The following is a 25,778-nucleotide window of genomic DNA, read 5'->3' as shown; positions in this document are numbered from 1 at the left end:
GCCTTTTGGTTTTTAAAGTCGAAACTGGAAATCTCTCCCACTTTCTCTCCCTTTAGAGCCCCACAGGTATGGATGGAATATTTTAAAATCTTCATTTTGTCCCAAAGTCAAATAGGAGAAAACAGTAACAGTGGGTTTTTTTCTTATTTGGGGTAGAGATTTTTCTTCCCCACCAGAATTTTCAGATGTGCTCAGCACCTGTGTAGTGAAGGTGAGTCTGGGAGAGGCAAACATACATGTAAACCAGGATGGTCTGTTTAATAAAAAGAAAAGGTTGGTATATGGAGTAAGTCCTTGCCCAGAGTATAATTAACAGTAGAAGACAGAAGGGAGTACATGCCTCTGTACTGTATCATGTATCTGGAGGTGAACTTTTTCCAAGGGATTACATAGCCTAGCACAAGGGTCAGGGTGTCTGTCTCCCAAGCTTTGTCACACAGATGGGAATGGGCAATGGCCTGGAAGGAGGAGAGAGAGAAAACTGCCTATCACTTCTCAAAAGACAGAACAGAATAAAGTACCAAAGATGGTACGTGTGGTCATCCTGCCCTAAAGAAACCTACTGTTAAAGTTATCCTGGTCCTAAAGACATTGAAGGTTAAATCCCTCCCAGACACAAGTCCTTAAGCACTGTGGTAATGGGTGAGTGGAATTTCTTGCCAGCTTCCCTGTGTCCTGCTCAAAGTCTGACTAAATGGACTTAGCAAGGAAGAAAAAAAATGTGAGGTTGAAGGGGAGTGGGAAGGGGGGAATTGTTCCCCTGCAGCCCAAAACTATGATGTGCAGAAGTTCTGCTGCTGTAACCAACCACTACAGAGCTCCTTGGCACAGTGGCTCTACAGGATGCAGAGACATAAATAGTCATACTCTCAATGTGCTTCTCCCAGCTTCCTCTTTGTACCTTTTTGGAAAGCGACAGAAATTGTGCAATAAAATTCAAGGGCACATGAATTAGAGGCTCTGTCTGCAATTTGCCCCATGGCACCCTTTTGGCCTCTGTATCCTTATGCCATGAGATTTAGTATTTGGCATAAAAAGATTTACTGTTTAGGGGAGTTTACCTGAACTTGTTTAACAGACATTTTTAAAGCTCCAGGCAGTAAATACAGACTAATTTAGATTGTTTATATGCCTAAAGTTTGAGAAAGAACTGTATCAACTGAAAAAAAATGCATTACAAAATATTATTAAAATATACATTTACATAAAGAGCACGTACATTCCTGCCTGGGTGCTTTGTTTCTTGCACATGGAAGAGACCACATTAAAATAAGCAAATGAGTATTTTAGTTAAATGATCACACTCAGAAATGTAGGAGAATAACTTGACAGCTAGGATACCCCCTGCAAGCTTGCTTATAGCATTGCTCCTGGCTGCTTACTCTGTCTTCTCCCACATTCTGCCTGTGGTAGAGGAATTGTAGATTCCAGACATGACTATCACAGACCTTTTCTTCTTCATTTTTCTTTAATGACTGAATAGGCTGAACCACAGTCTTGCACGATAAAAAGGAAACTCCTATATAGTTAAGATTCTAAATGCAAACTATCATTATTGCACTTTCTGCAGAAAATGAATGGCTCAGAAATAGTCACTTGTACTTTTCCACCTGTTCCTCTGTGAGGCTGTCTCACAGCTCTGAACAGTATTAAGACGGAACCAAATCATGAGTGCATGGATGAAAGTGCTGGTGGGACATCCTCTGTGAAGCCAGCTTTATGTAGGAATCTCCTCTTCTTCAAACCACAAGTTCCTACTTCTGTTTGCCTTCTTGACTCATTACAGGACTGTGTAAGGTTCAGCTGGTGCGTTTGTATGTACAACAGAGAGAATTACATAGATCTTAGTCCTGCAATTGAGCCTACCTGGATCGTTTGCACAGGAAGAAATATGTCAATTTGTAATGTCAGGTCAGTAATTATTGCAACAATTAGGTCAATAAAACTGCAACTCTGTACTGAATAAGGTATGTTTAGTTTATCTGGAACATGAAGAAACCATCTTTGCAGTCTAAAATCGTCCTTAGCATTCTCATATGGCAAGTAGCTTTAAAGATACACTTGCTCTTCTACCACCCTCAACAGACTTCAAATTCCTAATGTTGCTTTGACAAGACTTGCACAATCAGGATCTAGAGAAAATGATTAAAATAAATAATCATTTAGCTCCACCGTTCAGTTGCATATGGAAATTTTCCAATAATAAAGGCCAAATTTTCACAACTGAGAATTAACCAAGGAGCTTTGACATCAGTTAAAGAAGCTTTCCCAACCGAAAACAGTGCTCTTCCACCTGAGATGAGAATACCCATCATCAAATTCTCACATTTACCTAGGACAGGGGCCAGCTTGGAGCATCAGGGGAATTCCAGAAGGGGCCACAGTGGTAAACTACAGCAAGGAATGCTCTGCTTTCTACGAGTACCTTGCACTAGAGTACCCTCCTGGGCTGGAACCAGGAGCTGGCATTACCAGGTAGGCATCTTCATCCCTGTGGACCAACTGAAAGAGAGCAGACTGCTGGGAAATACTATCCTGTTCTTAATCCAGCTGAACAGATAAATGCTCTGACTGCTCATCACTACTCTCTGCTGGAGTTACCCCTTTAGTACTTGATCATCAGAACGATTACCTTTTGTGCTGAGTTACTGGAAGAGCAGTTTCTGAGATGTTCTTCAGCTGCTTCAGGCAGATCCAGATAGATTATGTCACACAATCATATTAATTGTTTAAATAATATATCTGATTTTCCTTGAGATTAATTGGAAAACATACACAAGATTTGCTCCAACATTTGACTGTCAATGTTGGCAACTCCCTGGTGGAAGATATAGTTAGGGATGGTAATGATTTCCATTCTTACAGCTGGATACAGAAGGTATAAAGAATGAAATCAAAGTAATTTTAAGGATACGAGTAGCAACTAAAGGGTGGCCAAAGCACGCATCTCCATACTGTGTAATGGAGAATGGCAGAGAGGATCTCAATCTAACATTAACAGAACTGGTACACACACAGAGCACAGCAAGTTGTGAGCCATAACACAAATTTGAGGCTTAGTACTTGCATAGGAACTATTTCAAAAGGGCTCTATATTTCAGAGCTAGTTAAAAAGTTGTAATAAAGTTATCAGTTTTGCTAAGTACATTCACACATTCAAGTGTACATTTTGTATGCACAGATATTTTCAAATGCAGCATCTGTTTTTGGAGCAACACAACAGGTGATAAAATTGTAATAGTAAGAAGACAGAAAGAAAAGCCTGGGTGTGTACTTTTACCTCAATGCTACAGGTTTATTTACATATCTGTTTTTGGGTTTGTATTTTTTAATTGCATAAATATATAGTGCAACTTCTATTTACTGGCCAGAAACATATTTTAATTAAATGATATTAGTAAAACCAGAGAAACTCCACAAGTAAAATATAACATTCTTTGATATTAAATGAATGCATTAGATTTGCTGCTTTTCTACTACAGTCTAAGTAGAATACTGTTTGATCACTAATAAAATACAATAACCATTCTACTCATGAGATTAGCCTGAGAAATCACTTGCTGTTATGGGCCAAGTTATTCTGTTAATCCATACTCATGGGATTAACAGCGATTATATCCTTTGGGAAATCATGCAGCTTTCTAAATATATTTCTAGTTTTCTTCAGAAGTACTGGTAGGAAAACAAGAAGTGAATGGAATATACAGAGTGATTTCCCATGGTCTTTGAAAAGCAATTCATCTAATTGTATCACATTTACATAACTCCTAGGCCTTTTGCTTAAAAAGTGGGCTTCCTTTAATCCATCTGTCATACTTTATTCTACTACAGGATAGAAATCACATGCTTCAGAGAGTTAATCATTAAATACTATGAACTGCAGTTTCATGCACAAAAGGGCACAGGTACCGGCACAAATACACATTATATCAGCTTATCACACTATCTGCTACACATTTAACTGCCTTTGATCTTATCTAATAATAGATATATTGCTGAAATAATCACCATTTAAATATATTAGGTTGTTTGACATAGGTACTACACACAAGGAAAATCAATACTGATTATACAATCACTAGATACAATGTAAACTGCATACCGCAAATGTCTTTACAGGGTTAGATAACATCACAGAAATCCTAATGAAAGTCAATAGCCATTAGTTTTTAGAAGCAGCACTTGAACTTTTGGGATTTTTTGCAGTAACTAGTTCAACCTTAGGTGCAAGATTTTAAAACAAATGAAGATCAAAGGAAGAATGACAAGTAGATTTAACAAATAAATCTCTGGGATTGGTCAATATTTGCTGCTCTTTTGAAAAACTAGTAAATATATATTCATCTTCTGTAGTAAGTGGAATCTATGCTAGCAAGATTATTCAGAATCTTCAAGTGAAAGTATTTTATAATGTCTTTTTTTGTAATGATAACTAAGCTAATAACCACCACCTGTTAGCTCTCTCAAGCTGAAGCCAGTGTGCCTACATAAGAGGTGAGGTCACTACATGGAATTCTTTAGCAAAGCTTTATTCCACAATCTTAAGTAGCACAATCAAACAAAATCACAGCAAAGTCTACAACTGCTATTAAATGCATGTTCAAAATCAGAACAAGTTTTGTGAATAATGCTTTCTTCAGTTCAGCCCCTCTGAAAGTGACACCATAATATTCTTTTTATACTTTCTGAAGGCACATTCCTGTATAATTTCAGTCTGTGCATATTTGGCAGGATTTAATATTGAACAGAAAGAATGATATTTTGATTTGAAAGGTGCAAAAATTAATCCTTTTGTAGAGAAACTGTAGCAGTTGTTAGAGAAATATAGACATTTTATTAGAAGCTGAGAATTAAAACCATTTCACATGTTTTGGCTTAGGAAGAACTTAAGGACTTTCAGCAAAGGTACAGCGTTTATCAAAGATGCAGTTTTATCTCTACACAAAATCAATCAGTAGTTCTTGGTACTTTCCAGATGTAAAAGAAAGTGCCCAATATAATTACTCTGACATAAAGGTCCTGCTGTTATTCTCACCAATAAGTTATTGAAAAGATTCCATAGATAAGCAGGCTTTGAAAATAGTTGCAGAGCTGTAAAACAATTTTGTCTCAATTAACTGCTATTTTAAGCAACATTCAGAAGGCAATACAATATTTATTTTGCATCTAAATGGCTCTGAGTCAGAAAATTTTCAATTCTCAATTTATAAGGAAACACCAAAAGACAATAAAAAAAGTTTCTCAAAAATATAATCTACTCATTCCTGTCTTCTTATAAAATTAAAAGATTTTGGGGGATAGAACCAACAGTTTATAACCCTTATCTTCTATCCACTCTAACATGGCTGTCAAATTTACTGTTTAAGCTTTTCTTTGTAATCACACTATTACGCACTTCATCACCTTCCCCACCCCCATCATTCGATCTAATGGTTTTAAAGGGAAAGGAAATTACTTGTCTTCACTGCCAGCACTTGACACTTTTATGGGTCATTTGTAATGAAGCTATTCTGCGGTTTTAATGGAGACCTTGATTTGGACCAGTGTGAATAATTGTCAAAAGGTGATTAATTAAATAATCACCACCACCCTGTAAAATGCATCAACATATTACATTACACTGATCCAAAAGTTATTTTATTCCTACATTAGACTTCAAATTCTATGCATTTAAACAAGCCTTAAACTGGGCCATATAATTTACTACACATTAATTATACATATCATGTGGCTAAAGTAAGGAAAAGTGTTTTACACCTTTTTTAACTCTGTAAAATATGCTGCCAAGGCTTATAACGATAAAAGATCCTTTGGGAGAATAATATTCTTGACTGACAATACACACACAAACACACACACACACAGAGTAAGTAATATTATCTACATAAATGTAACATTTAGAAAGATCTCTATGTTTTAGAAACACATAGTTTTAGGTGAAACATATTTAAAAAAGCCCTACAAAACTCCACATTTAGTTACATCTGAACAAGAGACAAGCATATGGTTAATAGCCTGTACAGAAGATGGATAGATATGTACTGTTAAATCATGAAATATTATTCTTTATTTTAGACAGTCCTGTGTAGGTTCATGCACTGCTAACTCTTCCGAGCAATAAACTTTGTTAGAGCCATAGCTTTTGTTATAGCTTATTGCCTTCAGTTCCTCTTAGACAGCTGAAATACTATTAGCAATACTATTTAGAATTTGCTCACAGTCTATATAAATGAAACGTCAGGATTTTGAATCACAGTTCTTGAGACTAAATAAGATAATGCAGCATTTGGGTTGCCAAATATTTCCAGAAGAAATTAAGCTTAAAAGTGTTGCTGTTTAAGGTATGAAAAGGCACCAAGCAAAGTGCATATATAAGAAGTCATTGTGGGAAACTGGAGAGAATTTTTTTGAGCACATTTCTGCACTTCTTCCAGTGTCTACAAAACACTTCAACAGACTGACAACAGAGTCACATTTCAGACAAACATTAAATAGTATCAACACGTTAAATGATGATAGAAAAAGCAATAATTCCCAGAAATATGTAGGTGTCTGCTGTACACAAAAGGCAAATACCTGTTTTGAACTGTGAAGACTATTTAAAGGTTTAGTGTACACCTTGGATTCCTGCTGCCTACATAAGTACAGAGACCTAAATCCATTGCATACTGGGACTAACTGATCAAAGCAGTAGTTAAATCTATCCATGGAAAATCTAAGTAGTCTTTGGAGGCAACTCTTTGAATGCAGATTAGTGATTTCATTGAAGTAGTCAATCAACTGCTTTTTTCTGGTTGTTAAAATGTCACTGAGTGAACACAGTAGATAAAAAAATGATGAGCAAAAAATAATATTTCAACTTGAACAAACTTGCTATTTGTAGACTGGATCACATGAATCTGCTTCAGTCAAGATCATTTCAGAGGTAGCTACAGGAATGAATCCCACAAAGGGACTAAGTTTAATCATCCAATCCCAGACTGTATTGATTTTGGAACTACTTGCAATGACTATATAAATAAGCCATTTCTTTGCAACTGTATCTGGAGTCGGTCATGAACCCAAAACCTTCACAACCTGGTCCAAAGTGAATTATGCCCTGCAGAAATAAATTAATAAAACTAACACAGCTAGGCTTCTCTACCAACTTATTTTCACGTTTCAAGAGCTTAAAAATATAAAATCAATAATCATTTAGTCATAAGGGTAAATGAAGCGACATAACATCAAAGTATACCCTTTAGCCATTCAAGTCATTCTAGGTAATTTATCTCATCAAAAGGCACTGGTAATAATCCTTTCCACTCTGAGACAAGCCGCCACACAGCTGCTGTATTATCCTAGAGTAAACAAGTTTGGAGAAAATATTAAAAATCAATATCTGTTTCCTTCTATCAGGCCAGATGGCATCCATCATAAATCTGCCTTTGTAAAGAGTTCTTTAGGTTTAGCAGCTAGAGTGTGAAAGACAACTGAATTAACAATATAAAACTCAGGCCAGTTTAATAGGAATTGACAGCTGGATTTCCTTAAACTTACAATATTGAGGCAACTGAACAATTTGCTAAAATTAAACAGACATGGAAAACAATCCATTACATTAATGTGCTATCTAAAGGAAGCTTTGACTAATCTTAGACACTCTGAATAGTAACATTAACTTCACAAAATCCATAACAGCACAAACATGAAAGACTCCCAATTGTCATTTTTTGCATTCCTGTGGTTCTCATGCCAGAAAACACAGCAATCACCTCTCCTTTGAGGGTCTGCCACACAGTCCTCTTGCTGTCAGGCAGTACTTACAAAAAGTTTTGAAAAAAGGAACCTGATTACAACATCCGGAACACAATAGTTGCAATTCTCAATCAGATTTTGTAGCAGCTGTTTAAATCACTGCTGCATCGAGAAACAAATCTGCAAGTTCATCTCGGTCCTTTACGTACGGCTTTAATGTTGAATGCTTGTAGGCTACTAATTGTGCCACCAATCAGGCAACAGCTTTCTTCATCCTTCAGCATAAACTAGGGCCTCAATGTGAAAAAGACTGTCATAAAGGCTGTCATATTTAATGTTTTATATCCTGTCAAGGGATCTTTTCTTAAGTATTATAGAAATGGTTTATCAGGTGTCCTTTTGTAAACCTGGTGAATGGGATGCGTCATGCTGCAGAGGGCTCTTAAATGCTTCTAGTTCAGACTGCACCAGCTCCCTTTTACTGACATGTGGACTACTCTGCTCAGACAGCCTCTTTCATCCTCCCCTGCTGTTTTTACTTAAATGATGTCCTGTTCCTTGGGTGCATCTAGAATGTGGGACTTCTAACCCTAGACTTCAAATGTGAAATACCCAAGAAAAACTCGCCCTGTCAGTGTTCAAGGTGACATCACTGCATGTGGCTTTTGGATGAATTTGAGAATCTGTCTTCAAACAGAAACATTGCTGCAAGCTTACTCACAGTGTAGCTAATCACCGTGCCATGATACAGTTTGATGCCAACTCAATTTCAAGGTTTAAAGCCATAGGAATCTAGGTCTCTTCTGGTTCACACATGACACAGATATTTATGTGCTGAAGGGGCTTCAATTAGTCACTGACTGTAGTAGAACTTACTTGTGACATTACATTTCAAATTTCATCAGAAACATATGCTTTTTAATCAATCCATCATTTATTCTGTCATCTGTATTTTCCCAAAGTAGATGCACATTCATTTCTCTGTGTTGAAGAATGACTCAGAATTCACTACAGCACTCTTCCTTCTGCCTATATAGCCCCAGAGTGTAATAATTTACAGTCTTGCCAAATCTGTGGCCAGGAGCAGATGAATTATTTGTTGAGCTTTTTGTAGTTCCATATTTGGTATTAGCTAATCAGATAATTTGCATATTTTCAGTTCAGTTACAAAAAATCATAAACATCAGGTGATAAGGCAACATATCTTCTCTCAAGAAAACCTCAGAAAAGGCATAGCCTGTGCAAATCTTTTCAGTCTTAAGGGGGACTACATGGGTGAATGTTTGGGGTGCTGAGGGAAGGGCTTGCAAATGGAAAACTGGCAGGTGCCTGGGCCTGAGGGCAGGTTCTGTTCCATAAGAAATGGGGAAAGCTGCTGGGATAGATACTGATTTCCTCCTCTGTTTCTGGCAGTACTCCACAGCTGCCATTTCTTTTCTCAGGTACAGCAGAGGTAATGGACAGAATGATCATTTGTCTGGTTGCCTGGAGGAGCCACTGCCTCTTTTAGAGCAGCTTTGATAGGGCTGTGGTAAATTCTTCGTTTTAAGCCAAAAGGGTGAACTCTTCCAAATCTAAAACCTAGGAGTCCTGTGTCACACAAAGGACAATACCATACAAATGTCAATGGTCCCCTCTGCCATAAAATTTTCTGGCTGGCAGAAGGAGCAAATGTCACCCATCCTTTAGTCTCAGCCATCATAAGTCTATGCCATGGCTTAACTTATTTTCAGGAGCCCACGGCAGGCTATCAAATAAGCAAGCATCATTCCAGAGATATGAGACTTGGAGGGCTTCCAGCTTTCAGGATTCTTCTCCCACTCCCATGCTAGCTTCTTTCCTTCTCACAAAGATTCCCCCTTCCCTCTGCTCTCTGATCCTGTTATTGGGTTCACAGCACAAGTGGCTTTGTAGTGAAATTTGCTAGCATAATAAGTTTCAGTTAGTAGCTGAGCTGGAGGGCAAAGAGAGTCTTGTGACATGATAACATTTTCCTATGAAATTACACCTACAAAGAGAGCTGGGACAGAGAAGCAAAGCTGTGGGAGGAGGGAATAAGCTTGAAGAAGCACCCGAAGAAAGAAAAAGAAAAAAAAAATGTCGTTCTCTGAAAAAGCCTGAGTAGAGATTGGCAAGATAAGTTAGATGTTTAGCACAGATCTAGATATGTTTCTGGGAATGGAATCTGGATATAGATAACTGGAAAGATAGTTACTCTATAATATCTAGGTGATTTGGGGCAGTGTTTCTTTTGCATTTCCAGTCTCTTTTCAAATCAGTATCAGTATTGCCATTCACATGAAAGGATACAGAACGAAGGACTGATTGTGCCAGAAAAGTCATTAGATTTTAAGTTATTTCCCCCTCCTGCAGATCTTCCATGAGATAAGACAGTTACATTGAAGGTAATTATATAATATATGATCATTTGAATAATAAAGATGATGAGACAAACATGCTGGTTATTTCCCCCTAAAAACTATAATCATTATACCATACTATATTATGTCAATGCTAAAGGCAATGGAGTTAGGTTTTTATTAAACAGTTCTATAATTAGTCTGCCTGTTTTATTTTCTCCAAATAATGTTATTATTGATGTTATCTTTCCTCTGAACTTAATGGTAGACAAATAAAGGTAATTATTTCAGTAAGTATTGTCAGTATTAAACACTTTATTAGGTGAAGTAGAAAGATCGGAAGAATCTTCTTCTAAAATGCAATGGCTGAAATAATATTCTTTAGTATTTCTATTGTTCTTACATATTTTGAGTTTGTAGCACTACTAACTCACATGGTCATGGTAGCTTTCCTCAGTTAAAAATGTTTCCAGTGGTTCACTCTAGAGGGCCTAAAGTCTTAGCTTAATAGAGCAACTTACAAATGACTAGCCAGACTCCAAATACTTACTTTTCAAAAACCATACTCCTTGCTTTTGATGCCAAGTTCAAGTTGTGTGAACAGAAGCTGCAACTTTTGGCACAAAGTAAAGATCTTTTGAGCAAAAAATAAGAAATCCACTGTAAAGGGATAATAACTACCCCACTTTACATTTACAGTTGAGAATCACTGAGATTTCCTTCATTTTGATTGACATGGACTGAAGTGCAGATACCAGTTTCACCTGAACATCAGAAAGCGAAGACATAATCATTCAGGTTTGACTGGAAAAAGATACACACACTGAGAATACTATGCAGCCTCTTATACAGGAGGGACGTGGCAGATTATTTAAACAGAACTTTTCATAGTCCTGCACAAAAATTGCTACAGGCTGATGATCAAATTCTTAGAAAGGTAAAACACTTCTAGTTACCTTGGAACTGGAGATGAATTGGCAACATTCTGTGGCCCAAGAAGAAAACAGGCTGTTAATTGGTTTGAGACACAGTATAACGCATCACTGAGTATATCATCACTGAGGATGGATACCTCTGCTGTAACTGTCATTTATAAGTATGGTGTCTATTCCAGATACAGTCACCCTAATGCCCTCTCTGTGGTCAGTGGAAGAAAACAGGCATCTTCAGAGGTGAAGATAAGCATCTAAAATAGGACAGCCGAACTGTCCTTAAGAAGAACGAACTTCTCTCCATTGATTATAAGGGCAGCCTAAAGTAAATAGCTCAAATGTAGACATCAAATTTCATTTGCCTAAAACTCCACCAGAATCTCACCATGAGGAACCGATATACAGCCTAGAGATCAGCTAAATGTCATTGCCACATCTAAGCCTAATCACATCTAAGCTTAATCAAACTCAAAGTTATCTCCATAGATTAAAAGATGAGTTAATGATAAAATTCATAAGAAAGGCATTTTCTCTCAGATGTCTTCTTACATAGAGGCCTATGAAAAAGGATCATGTTATAGAAAATAACAATCTCTATGATCACAAATATTTATTTATACAAGCTGATTGTATTGAGTACAAAAGTTTCTTGCACGCTACAGATCACAATTTTACCAGCAGTCTTTATGTCTCAGTAGACAAACTGACCCAAACTGCAGTCAATGGGATGTTGTCTTGTCAGCCTGAGACTTGAAAGTCAGCCACAGCACTGTTCAAATGATGCAGTTGCTATACTGAAGAAGGTACAGTCTGGAGCAGTTAGGTGGTAAATTGCACAGAGAGTCATTGCCATGGCAGTAATGACAGACTTCTTCCAGAATGATTACATTTAAATCCATGATAAGCAATTCTACTTCTGTGAAAAACCCACAGTCCTGAATTCCAGCCCTTAGCTGGACATTATTGCTCTCAGAAAGAGCTTATACTCTGTCATTTCTTTCATGTATTTTCACTTTGTTGGAAAGTTAGTCATTCATGACATGCTTACCTTTAATTTGTTGAAATACAAATTTAGAATGGGTTCGTATAAACTGCACACAGTCAGTTGCTAAAGATCAAAGGGACCACTCTTATTAATTATATTAATTATCTTATGAAGTATCCTCTCTGCTACTTTAGCATTTGGGCAAAAATATTTCCAAACTTTAAGGACAGCCTGATATTAAATGTTATAGACCTTAATCACAAAGCAGCTCCTGTTTATCATGCAGTGCTCTCAGTTTCAATGGAACTCTATCGTGGGGAAAAGTATTGCCTGCTGTAATCTACCAGCATTAATCAGTCAGTCAGTGAACTAATCAAAACCCCCAAAAAGCTAGAGTTAAAATCAGGCATCATATTTCTTCTTGTTGCAAAGCAATCTGAAGTACGTGTTTCTAGATAATTTCAGGCAATTTTAACACCAGTTCCCTTGATACAGGCACTTTCTACATCTCCTACAATCTAAGATTTCTCAATTTACTCACCTTAGAGCATACTAAACCCATGGTTAATAATTTAACAGAAAAGTTTAAATTCAATTCATGTATGCACAAAAAAGCATGTATATGGCACAATCCTAATTTTAAAATGGAAAATAAAAAATTCATATCAACCCATAGGAGAAACTGAACCTTGTTATTTTTAGGACTTTTTTAATGAGCATGAACTCTTTCGTTCTTTTGATAAGCATCATGAAAAATTGAACATTCCTAATTTCCGCTTCTGGTGATTCTTTCATATTAGACATTTATTTACACAAATTACTAGTCTTAAATTGAATTATATTCCTGCAACTCCTCTGCTCATTGAATACTTTTAATCTTTAATAGAAATATAGCAGCTTTTCATTTATACAACATACCTATATTATGAAATCAGGACAGTAAACCAATATTGTTTTCAGATGGTAAAAAAGATTAAATGACTGTTGTTTGATATACATACACAATCTATAAAGACATATGAACAGATTAATATTATTTATTCAAACATACTTTTAAAATATTCACTTTTCAGATAGATAGGCTACACCTGCTCAAAAAGATGTGAAATTTCATCTCAGCATAGGCATTTGGAAAAATTTACAATTTCTTATCCTATTGTTTTAGTTGATACATTTGTCCACAATCCATTGCCCTGTAGATGAGAACTGCCTCCTCTTCTACCTACAAGACCAATTGTGTCAGGTCTGCTCTTACCTGGGCCTCTGCTGGACCTCTGCATCTGGGGAGCATTCAGCAATCTGAAATAGTCTGAAAGTTTTTGTAGGCCGTAGTTGGACTAAATAAAAAGTGTTTATCTTCTCATTGAAACATAGGATGGGATATATTAGCAGTAAATCTGATCACCAGCTAGTTGCCCCACAATATGCTAATGCCTTAGTGAGGAATGAGTAAATTATTCATCACAGTAAAGCTAGAAATGCCCTGGTTGAAAGAGCTTGACAGCTTCAACATCCAAAAAGACAGTTGGTCCTTAAAATGTTCTCATTTTTTTCCATTTGTCATGATGATCAACACTGATGTCAGCCAGGCTGAGCATGGACTTCACAAATACAGTTGTATACTAGATAAAGTGCTTGGGTTGTGATTAGAAGTTAGGTACTTGAAAAATGGAACTGATGTCTCCTAGAATTTAAAGCTATTATGTTGCTGAGGAGTTTGATATGACAGTCCTAGCTCAGAGATCAGCAGAATCAGATTTTTTTCAGTAATCTGGGTGTGAACAGAAATGGAATTTTCTTCTGATAGGCCACTTTTCCTAGGTTTTGGAAAATGGCTGTTATAATGCATGCTTCCAGCCTCTGCTGCAGTGACTATGTCTTGTCTTCTCTCCAGCTTTTACATCTGTAACTCATTTTGGTTTATCTGCAACATCTGAAGTAGGTGCCAAGATAATTAGAGTAAATTAATTTCTGGATGAAGTTGATGTACCTTGATTTGATGTGCATCTAGCAATGTGCTTTTTTTACAGTAAATCACAGGCACCTGCATTCCACAAGAAATATTTCCTTTTGTTGTGTATGGTTAGGTAGCTAATATTTTGGTAATGGACATCTGAGCTTGATAGAGATAAAAAATGTTATGACATCTTAATGGACTCTATAAACCTCTTTCAGAGCTCTGCCACAAGGCTTATGGTAATTGAAACATGTACAACTTTCATAGTGCTGGTCCAAAAAAAATTGTAAACTTCTCAGGTTTAGGAATTTAGTAACTCCACAATTCATGGGACTAAGAAGCAAATGTCTTTTTGCAAGAGATCTATCTTAAAAAGCACACTTAATATTGTTTTGAAGCTCTGTACACCAAAAAAGTTGGTTTAAGGAAAGACACGCACATAGTTTACATAGTTTACAAAGCCCTTAAAATAAATAGCTCTGATTCCAGGAATCCAAAAGTTAATTAGTAACTGTTTAAATATTTATAAACATACTTGAATGTTTGATAAAATTAGTCAAAATCTTTTGAAAATAATGTTTTAAAATGAGAAAACACCACTCATTCAGTTAAATGTAGAAGTGAATTTATAAGGACAAGAATACCCCTGTTTGCATATTAATCGATCTTGTATTTTAGAAATGCTGAACACAGGTAAAGAAAAGCACTATAAACTTTGCCACAGTGATGTTCTTAAGAGTCCTTGTTCATACTTTTAAGGTAAGCAAGTGTTACGGTTTAATCCTAGGCAGCAACTAAGCACCAGACAGCTCTTGGGAAGACAAATGCCATAATTCTGAACATCTCCCCTTTCCTTCTTCCCCCAGCTTTATATGTTGAGCATGATGTTGTATGGTACGGAATACCCCTTTGGTCAGTTGGGGTCAGCTGTCCCAGCTGTGTCCCCTCCCAGCTTCTCGTGCCCCCCAGCCTGCTCGCTGGTGGGTTGTGAGGAGCAGGAAAGCCCTTGGCTCTGTGTGAGCTGCTCAGCAGCAACCAAAGCATCCCTGAATTGGGAACACTGTTTCCAGGCCAAATCCAAAACATAGCCCCATACTAGCTACTATGGAGAAAATTAACCCCATACCAGCCAAAACCAACACAATGAACACTAACATATATGTTATGTCACCAGCAGTCCTGATAAAATATCCACCAGATAAAAAATGCCAGAACTGAGCTACCTTTGCCTCAAAGGATTCAGAAGAAAGTTACAGCAATAATTCCTCACCTAGAAAACTGCATTAAGGGACAGACTAGAAGAACTCAATCCATTTTATCTCAAAGAAAGCTGAGAGGCTACTTGCTTCTGTGTTGTACGTGCAGCTGAAGGGAACATTTCTGATGGAAGGGTCCTTCATCTAGCTTGAAAAGATATGACAAGATCATTCAGTTGGAAGGTGAAGTGACAAATTCAAACAAACTGTTTATTTTTAATGGTGAGGACTCTTACCTATCAACACAACTTGACTCTAGTTCTAGCTTCTGCATTTCTTGAAGTCTTTAAATAAAGGTTGTTGACTGTATAAAAGACATGTTCTGCTTAAATCAGGTTATGTGGAATTCATAGAATCATAGAATGGTTTGAGTTGGAAGGGACCTACCAGAAGTTTAATATTTAAGATAGTAGTCAAACAGCATGTGATATGAGTCACACAGTACAAAGCACAGAGCAAAGTAGAGCACCATGACAGAGTCACAGTGTGATGAGCAGACAAAAGGTATAGGAATCAGGGGATGAGATTATCATAAAAAGAGTCTCATAACTACTTTCATGCTGCATCAGGCCATGGAGGTGCTTGAATTCCCTCATTAAGTTACTCTAGGTATATAGATCATAACTTTACTTTCAGTGGCAGCTTAGGCCAACTAAAGCTGTCAAGAGTTTCTGTCCTCATGCTGTGCTGCTTTGCCAGCACAGGTGTTTGTGTGCCCACACAAGGTGAAATGGATTGAGAAACTGCTCTGGCTGCTAGCTATGCATGGAGTCCTGATCTGGTTTCCCATCTGACAGATATTTGCACCAGCATGACGGAGTAGGCAGCATGGGACAAACAGCCAAGGGTAGGAGTTGATGAGGCATGAGAGAAAGTGTGGGGGTGAACAATGGAAAGCACCAATTTTGTAAAAGACTTTTATGATCTACACCCTAAGATGCTCTTACAAGACCACCACATCCTGACCTCATCAGGGTACTCAGAAGAAAATAGTGCTGGCACTATGTGACCTATGTGTTGGCACTATGTGACCTGTGTGTTCCTCTGTTTGTCTCACTGTTGGGATCCAGTGAAACTATGTCCTCTGAAAGCACCAGGTGGACAGAGTATTACAAAAAATAGTGCCAAAGGAGCTGCTTACTCCTTTTACCTCACTCCAGTTGGCACTCAGTTGAGATATGGAGGATCAAGATGGAGGATGTCCTGTACTTAACACAGAGTGATGAGATAGAAGCAGCTATGTGTTTCATATTATCTGTTTGCTGCTGCTGCAGAATAATTTGGACATTGCTGTACTGGGGACTTTAGCCTGATTCTTAAGTGTGTATTCTAGTAACCTGACATACAGAATCCATGTGTTGCCTTGATCTCTGGCACAGATAATACTTTGTGTATAGGCCTAGTGTCGACCAAGAAGAGTGAACAAGTAGGTACCTACTTAGGCTTGTGAGTTTCTGGTCCTTCAAGTGGATCAGATGAAATCAGATATGAATCAGATGTACCAGCAACCTGGACCTTCCACATTCTACTTGAGACCTTGGCATTCATGGTAGGGAGATAGTCCCCACACAACAGTATCTGTATGAGAAATACTTGACACCGAATGCAAGAAATCTGTTCACAATTGCAACTGTTAAGGAAATAAATGAAACTGAGGCTCTCAGATCTGAAGTTTTCTTCTCTAGTGGCTATCTTAGCTGGCTGCTCCATCTTCATTGTGCCGGATGAAGTAAAGCTTACATCCAGATCTTTCCAGACATTACAGTAAAGGACCCTGGGGATCAAATCCAGAGTGAAATACAGGCACAGTGAGACTCTGTCACAACAACTGAAAGGTAGGTGCCTACCTCTAAGGACAGTAGTTCACAGCTTTGAAAGAGAGAGCAGGAAACTTTTACTCACATAATCTGGGATTCATACTATACAGCACAGTCATACAGTTTTTGCAAAAAACCCATATGAAATGTTAACTGTTCAGTCCATCCTCCCTTGGCTGCTTCGGTTATATACCTGACGTGATGACATGATGTCTGGAATGCAACACCAGTCCCAGGAGAGAGTTTTTGTTCTATCTTTTTCTTTTTCTTCCCTTTTTTTTTTTTTCTTTCTTTCTTTGTCATTTTCTAGCTGTGTTTTGAAATTAACCTCTCTATAGCACTTGGTGTCCTTTGGGCAATCCTGGCAAATCAAATCCTTCAATGGACATTGTGATAGGCTTACCCTGGGACAGGCATGCCTAGGCACGTTATCTCAAACATACTATACTGGTGTGCATGCCAAGCCACCAACACTTAGGAATTGTAATGTTAATTCTGATTTTACATCCACCTTTTATATGTGGTAGCAATACAAAGCCCTGAAAGCAGTTTTAATGAACGCCTCCCTACATTTCACCTTTCTATGCCCATTCCTGTCTCCTTCCCACTCTCATGTTGGATGGTGTGGCTGGGATTAGAGATATATCTGTGCTTTGCACCGCTGGGGACTGGTATCACTCAGGGAAAATTCCCTAGGGAAGATGTCTAGTCACTGAACATGTTTTGTGTTAGTTACTTTTGTGTAAAGTCTCCTGAGCAGACTGCTAAGTCAGCTCTAGGAGCTATGGAGATACTTAACCCAGTTAGGAAATTGTAAATCTATTGATTTAAAAGGGACTTAGCTTGAATCACTTTCAAGAGTAAATGCTCCTTAATGTCAATAACAGTTGCAAAAGTGAGCTCTAAATTTACAAATGTGCAATAGCTGCCTTAATGAGACAATTTCTTGATCTGTTCAGCTGTGATTGAGAGCTCCAAGAAGTAAACAGTAAACAGAGCTTGTTGGTCATATCTTGCTGAAATGTTTTACCAATAGGAAATCCTTTTTCTCCCCTCCCTGAACTGAATTTTTTTATACAGTCTGATATGCCACTCTCATACAAAAAGACAGGTACTTGATCTCAAGAAGATACTCGTCAATGTAGGTGAGCTGGAGTGTAGGCAGAAGGAATAAGATCCCAGTCACCTGTGTCTGGCATCTCTTTCCTCCTTCAAGTCTTCCTGAAGGAGGAACAAGACCCTATGGCATCCATTTTTTTGGTGTCTTGACTCAGTATGGGTTTTTTATTTCTAGAAAATGTGACATTTTTATAGGCTAGGACTTCCATTTTATATCTAGCTTTGATGTCAGAACGTCTGCCATATCTCACACAGTAGCAAAGAAGGAACATTTCTGCTGTAGCATCATTGTATAATGATCATTTAGGTTGGAAATTACATGCAGGGGTCATGTGCTTTATAGTAATATCATAGAAATTCATGAACTGGTCATCTTGGCGGAGACTTTAGCTTTAGTCACCCACACTCAACTCAACAATCCTAGCTCGAGCCAGAAAATTCAAACAGTGAAACAGCACTTGAACTTAACAGGTATATCAGCAATACAGAATCATGATTCTCCCACTGAATTGTTAGTTTCAGCCTCACTCACATTTCCTTCCATACTCCTCAGTTAAAACACGATTAACATGGTTAGAAATGTTTTTGTGTGCATGGGAATCAGGTAGTGACAATGTTTAGTTAAAATTCAGGCTACTGCTGCAATGAAGACAAAACCCAGAGGAGGAAAAGAAAAATGAAAGAAAAAAGAGAAAAAAGAAAAAAGTGGTTTGCAGGTCCAGGAGATTGAAAAAATTGCCCTTTCCTGCTTATCTTAGCATGAGCTAGTATAGGAAAGTTGAACAGCATTTTATTGATTCTAGCCTTTGGTTTCAAACAGAATCTTTGATATTATATTGATATTCTCATCTGTAACTACTGTTTAATGCCATGATCCTATTTATTAAATGTGCTTGTTGCAATAAAGCATTTTTAAAGAGAAAAAAATAATTTATTTAAGTAAGGAAAGGTAAGCTAAAATCTATGCAATTATTCATCTTTTGATCTTTAAGAACCTTATGTTCTAAAGAGAATGCATGAGTGCTGTTTAGCTTTTGGTTCAGCTAAATTGAAAACTTTGAAAGAGATGCTATGCATAAATAAAGCAAACAAACAACAGAGTGGATGGTTTTCACAGCAGTGGAATTTTGTCAATGAACTGAAGCTTAGTGTTATTAAACAATAATTAAGCACTTGAAGCATAGTCTTTTACACTTGCTAATCTTGGTGACTGTTTACATGGTACTGTTTGTTAAATGGCAAAGTCTATTGATTTGGCAAATTCAGTACCACATTGTGTATTTTTATTCAGCCTGTGTTCCTACATGCAGTTCAGCATTTTTAAATGTCAACCGCAAAGCATTATTGATCTGTAATTAAAAGTGCAGAGAGAAATTAGCATAGTAGAAGTTTATGGTCATTAGTACAAGTACTATTAGGCAATTATTTAGCTTGCTTTAACATCCCTTTTTTTTCAGTTATTGACATAGAGTACAATACTCACCTGAACACTTTTATTTTGTTAAAAAGGCAAGTTGAATAGTTACCAAACAGTGGCCCTTTACAGGGGTTTTGATATCAGCACTTTTTGGAATTAGCTAAAAATAATTTATCTGAAGGACTTTCTTAAATGGAAGAATATTAAAGAAAAGAACAGCTAGTGCTACAGGTATACTCATTATCTAGAAACACTCCTTGTCTAAAATCAGAATTTGCGGTTTCTGTATGAATAGACCTGAGAGAAAAATTTCTAGCTTGAGATGTAGATGCATTGATGAAGTACATACTGCATAACACATAATTTTTTTTCTAATTATACTTTTTTCTTCCTTTGGTACAGGATATACCCTTTGAAAATCTTCTAACACACATTGTTTTCTGTCTGGTTCATCTCAAGATCATGTGAATAATAACTGGAAATGATGGACAGCTCTTCAGTGGCCTGAACAAAAGGCCTTCCACATCCACTTACAGTTTCTGGCAACTAGCACAATTTGGTGACCTTGCTGGTGCTTCAACGGAAGGGCTGAGTAACTTGAAGAGAGGACCTGCTAAGATGAGGGGAGGAAGAGTGCAGCAGCTGCTGCTATAGTGCTTTATGCTACATGAACAAATGAGACATCAGCTCCCAAGCCCTTGCTCTGTCTCCTTCTATGAATATTAATTTACTAGTATGCACCTATTATTATTATAATATCAATTAATTGCTATTTAAGAATAATTTGGAGTGTATGTAGACACTTGCAAAGCTGCCTGCTGGTTTGTTGTTGTTTTTTTTTTCTTCAGGTATGTATCTCATAGTTCTCAGATACTGGCAACAACCCATTTTATATGGAATTTAAATTGAGAAATGACAGTCATTGAGCTTCAGATCAGTTCATTGTTGAACTGCGTTCCATGCCTCTCACAGGCAACAGTTTGCCTGGCGGGACTGTGTCTCTGAGAAGCTTTCCATTGTCAGTGCTGTAGGAGCCAACAGAAAGGTTATATGGCTCAGAATATCACATTAAAAGATGCAGTCTGGCCATTGAATCTGCCTTTAGAAGGGGCTGCAGGCTTCCTGAATGTAACTAACTCTTTCCATAAGACAGCAGGCCAGCATAGCAAATGCAGTTTAGGACTGCTCTGATTTGGATCCTAAGATCACTTCAATTCCACTCAACTCTATTGTGCAACTGCTAAGGAAAGAAATAAATAAGAATTTCCTTTTTTGCTGACAGGGCATCTTGGGTACTTTGGTTTCTTTGTTTTGTAGTGGCCTCTGAATTTTGGGGCATAATTCTAATTTACAGAAGATATCTGGTAAAGCATTCCAGTAGTAAAAGCATAAAGCTTTTTAATTCTGCAAGGACTACATGAGGAACCTCATGAAGAACCTCATGGGAGTCATAATACAAAAGTCAAACTTGAGACTTTGATGAACAATCTTTTTTTCCTTTGTTAACAATTTGTGATGCTTCTGCTGAAATCTTACTTGGACATAGGTCATTATATAAATACGTAGTTTTCATTTTAGAGAAAAAGAAATGCCTCACATTCTTAGTTATAAGTTTGCAAGGAAAGTTTAGAAAGATGGAGCTTAAAACTCAAGGAAAAACAAAAACACAGAACCCTGTTTAAAACAACTACTATGTTAAAACTAATCTTGTGACTGCTGTGGCCCAACAAAATGTTGTCAAGCACGTTAGTGGAAAGGAGAGAGACATGTACAATGTGTTACTGTTCCAAAATTCAAAGTTGTCTCAGCCTGACTTTTTATATCTACATTAAACCAATAATGCAATACTTCGATGCAGTAAACAGGTATTAGCAAGTTAGTACTATCTTTGCTCAGTTGCAGAATTTCCTAAAGACTGTTTCCTTTCCCCCTATTACTCTAAACTATGGGTAATGTTTTGGTACTTTTTGAAAAGAATACAAATTGGTATTTTTTTTGAGATCTTTTTGCTGAGATCAGAAGACTCCTTTCAGGTTTCTTGAAAAGTTCAAAGTTCAGCTAATCATATGGAATTATATTCATACACCATGCTTTTTTCTTGATTTTTACTAGATTTTCATGCAAGGGTTATCTGTAGTTGATTAATTTAAAGAAATTGATTAGTACTGTATAATGTTTATAGCATAGCACTTTGTGTCCTTGTTCTCCATCAAACTTGTGGCCAGAAGCCATATGAGTTTCAGAGCATGATATTTACAACCAGTTAAGCTAAATAAAAATATCTTTTCATATTGAAAATTAAAAGCGATAAAGTCCAAACAAACTACCAAACTTGTTAGTATGGACAAGAACCATAAAATGGTAAATTCAAAATCTCTGAAACTTTTAAACTCCCAAAATTTAAATAAAATATTTGGCCAAAAAATGAAGTAAACACAACTATATATAATACCAACACTGAACTTTTAGGTTTTCTTTCCTGACAGCTATAGAAAAATATTAGAAAATTATTTTGAAAATACTTATTTTGAAAGTTTAGTTGTGAAACAAAAGACTGTGCAAGTTATGAAGTGTGAAATTATTTTATTAAAGTACAGGGTCTTATTCATCCAGGACTCAGAGCCTTATTTTGGTCCTAGTGTAGAGTCAGCAAAAATGCAAATATCTTGTCTTCCCTGGAAGGAACACTTGCCAAGAGAAATGAATGTTTTTAAAATATAAATCTTGGCCAGAGAGAGATTTTAGATTCTTGCTGAAAACAGAAAGAATGAAAAAAATCTGTTTTCATTAGTGTGAAGATAATGGTTGTTTGTCTCTCTCTGTTGACAATATTGAAAGTAGCAGTGCGATTTCTGTAACAGCATCAAACCTTGTCATCCCTTTTTTTGGTCATTGGTAATTTTAACATTAAATCAATTGGTTTTGTGTGAAACTCAGAGAAATCAGGTCAAAAGTCCCTGTGAAATTTTCACACAACTGCTTTTGTGCAGAATAAATATTTCCTCTGATGCACATAGTAAATCTAATATGCTACACAAGTACCATGGATGAATATGGGCCAGAGTCACCAGGAGAGTTTCCTGACCCATGGCATGCAGCACTGAAGATCTTTCATACTTAGCCTGAATTAACACAATGTCTGGAACAGTCTGCATCTCACTTAGCCATTCAATGGCAATACCATATTGAGGACTGGAAAATAATGCCGGAGTAGAACCTCTGGCACAAAACAGGTTCACCTATATAAGCCAGTTCCTGGGTTGAGACATACCTTTAGGACAGCAGGACTACTATATGTAGAAAGTGCCATTCCGTATAGAGACTTTTTAAGCTGTGCACTGAAAATTTACTTCTTCAGTAGCATCAGATGGTAAGGAAGCATTTTCCTTTTAGTTAATGTAGTTTTGCTGTTTTTTTCTTCTTTGCTGTTTTGTTATTTCAGTTGTTAAGTGTGGTTACATGGTTCTTTGTTTTTTGTTCCAGCTCATCAGTGCATAACATGCTGATTTGTACCAATAAACAAATCTTTGAAATACTGCAAAATAATACTAAAATATGACATCATAGTATTTTTTAGGGCTTGGAATTCAGAGGTATTTTTCCAGCTTTCATAGCATGAGTGAAGTAACATTTAGTGGCCAGGCATGTACACTAAGTTACTTCTCCAAAATTCAAGAGTGCCTAAATAATTTTTTTTTAAACTCACAATACGCTGACAGTACAATATGACTGCAGAGCAGATCATTTCAGATCACATTATATTCTATTTTCTTTCCTTGAGTGGCATTATAAAGAAAACCCTCAACATTTCGGTGTTAGAGGCTTTTGTAAAACCTTTTGAACAGTACTCTGTTGCTTTGGTAAAATACATACACATGCACATGCGCACACACACACACACACACAAAATATAATCATAAGCATTTCCACTGTAATAGTAACCTTTCCATAGACTTTCCAACTTGTCTGGTCTTCCTTGAAGGTCGATTGGGTTTTCAACTCTGTTATCTGCTAGGTGTTTGATGGAGTGGTCCAGATAACAGAGGAGAGAGCAAAGGAAAAAGAATTTTTTGAAGATCAAAAGTGCCTGTTCATTTTGTTATCTGACCCTATCTGTTGTCATAGTAACAGGTTTCTTTTAAACTCTGCCATCAAATGATTTGTCTCTATCTGCTATGAATTCTGCTTTGACTGAGCAGCTGCTGGTAAGGCATAAGGTGGGCACCGTGTTTTCCAGTTTCCTACTGCAATATTAAGAAGTGAAAAATAGAAGATGAATTCTATTTTTCTAATGGGTTGTTCAATATTCCCTTTTTCAGAAATATTGAACTGTCATCCTAATTTGACCAAATAGATAAAACTTCCAAAATGGTCATGTAGTAGTCTCAGTTCTAGGTCTGATAGGAAGAAATGAAAATTCAGGACCAAATCCCAAAAGGAACAGCACAATTCCTGCTTAAGGCTGCAGAGCCTGAAGTCACTCATTAAATGCTCATTGCCTCCTCACAAAAGCAGGTGCAGGTTGTGAATGACTTAGTCACAAAGGGGTCCAGAACCTTATTCTGTGCTAGATGTGCATAATGCCAGGTCACTGTAGTAGTTCCTATTCGCATGGACTATTAATTCTCTCCTCCCTTGGGTGACTTAATCATCACCCAACATACGGAAGGAGAACACAAGATTACAGAACTTGAACTGAGTCATCATACCTGGTTGTCTGCCACTACAGAAATTACAACATATTGCTCCTTTAAAAAATAGAACAAACTGATCAGCTCCACCTAAAAATTATGAGCTTTTTTTTTTTTCTCTTCAGTTTCCTCTTTTTAAATGCTATTCCAGGATCTCATGGGCATCATCACCAGGCAACCCTTCACTACCTTATTTTTGTTTAGTTCTTTGCCAAGTTATTTCAGTCTCCTCTTGCAAGATGGAGTCTGAAGCCAAAGCAGAGATCTGTAACACTTAGAAATTATAACTGTATTAATCAGTATATAATTAATAATGGTTAGTTAAATATAACCATACCAAAACAGTTTAAACAATAATATACTAATATTTTGAAAACTGTGATGGCATAGCCAGACACAATGTATAAGCATTTTATATAAGTATGTGAACAATGTGACTATCAAAAGGGAAAACTTGTATAGTCACGGGTAAGAAACACCTACATAACAAAAGGATGGGAGGCAAAGAACAAGCACATGGGCTAGTTGAGGACAACCCCTTTTGGAAGAGGGATAAATAGCATTAAAAATCACACAAAAACAAGGAAAATCAGAGAATAAAGAAAATGAGTCCATTTCTATTCCAACTTCTCTCCCAAAAGAGCTCTTGAGCCTGATCACCTTGTAATTGTACATACTCACAGCTAATTAGTATACTCACAGCAAAGGTTATAAATGTTAAGAATGAAGAGTTTTCCATATGTAGTGAAAATAATTTAAAATGTGTAAAAAACATTAGCAAAATTGTATTATTAGTGAAAGAATTTTTTAGAGTTTTATTCTAGCTTTTAAAACTGGCCTGATTTATTGCTCACGACAAAGTGATCTCTAATACGCTGATATATAGATATCCTGTTGCAATAACTCCCCATTCTTCCCATCATTACAGCAGATTTTTTGCTTCAGATGACTCTATTTTTCTGTAACACAGGTGATTAAAAATTATTTTCTGCAACTGTCCCCTCAGTTTATAGACATAATTTCTAAGACTTATCTCCACCTCTGCAAAATTTCAAAGCCCTGGATTTGTTACCTAACAAGCTACATTCCATACTCCAGGCCTCAAGCTCTCAGGCAGTCTGAAAGGCTGAAAATTTTGAACATTTTTTTCTCTGTAGGCTATGGTAGGAGTGAAAGAAGTATCATTCTTTAACTAATAATTAGGTGTATGTTTGATCTCCTCTGATAAATGTCTATATATTCTTGATCAGTTCTGAGACTGTGAAACCCTACATAAGAAGAACTCATCTTTATATAAAAAATATAAAAATCTTTGAAAGATGGCTGAGATGGCTAGTGGAGCAAATTGTAAGTTAGCGGTTTATTAATGGCTGTTAAACCCAATTAATTAAACAGATCTAAACAAGCTGTACTTAAATGACTTGTCAAAACACATGGCAATGGTAAATGAGCCTGTGAAGATGAGGTCTGCTATTCACAGTGATGTTTTTAGTAATATGAAAGCCTA

The sequence above is a fragment of the Falco cherrug genome, chromosome 3 (genome assembly GCF_023634085.1).
Source record: "Falco cherrug isolate bFalChe1 chromosome 3, bFalChe1.pri, whole genome shotgun sequence".
In the NCBI taxonomy this organism is placed as follows: domain Eukaryota; kingdom Metazoa; phylum Chordata; class Aves; order Falconiformes; family Falconidae; genus Falco; species Falco cherrug.
The sequence above is the reverse complement of the archived record's forward strand: the minus strand, read 5'-3'. Positions refer to the sequence as shown.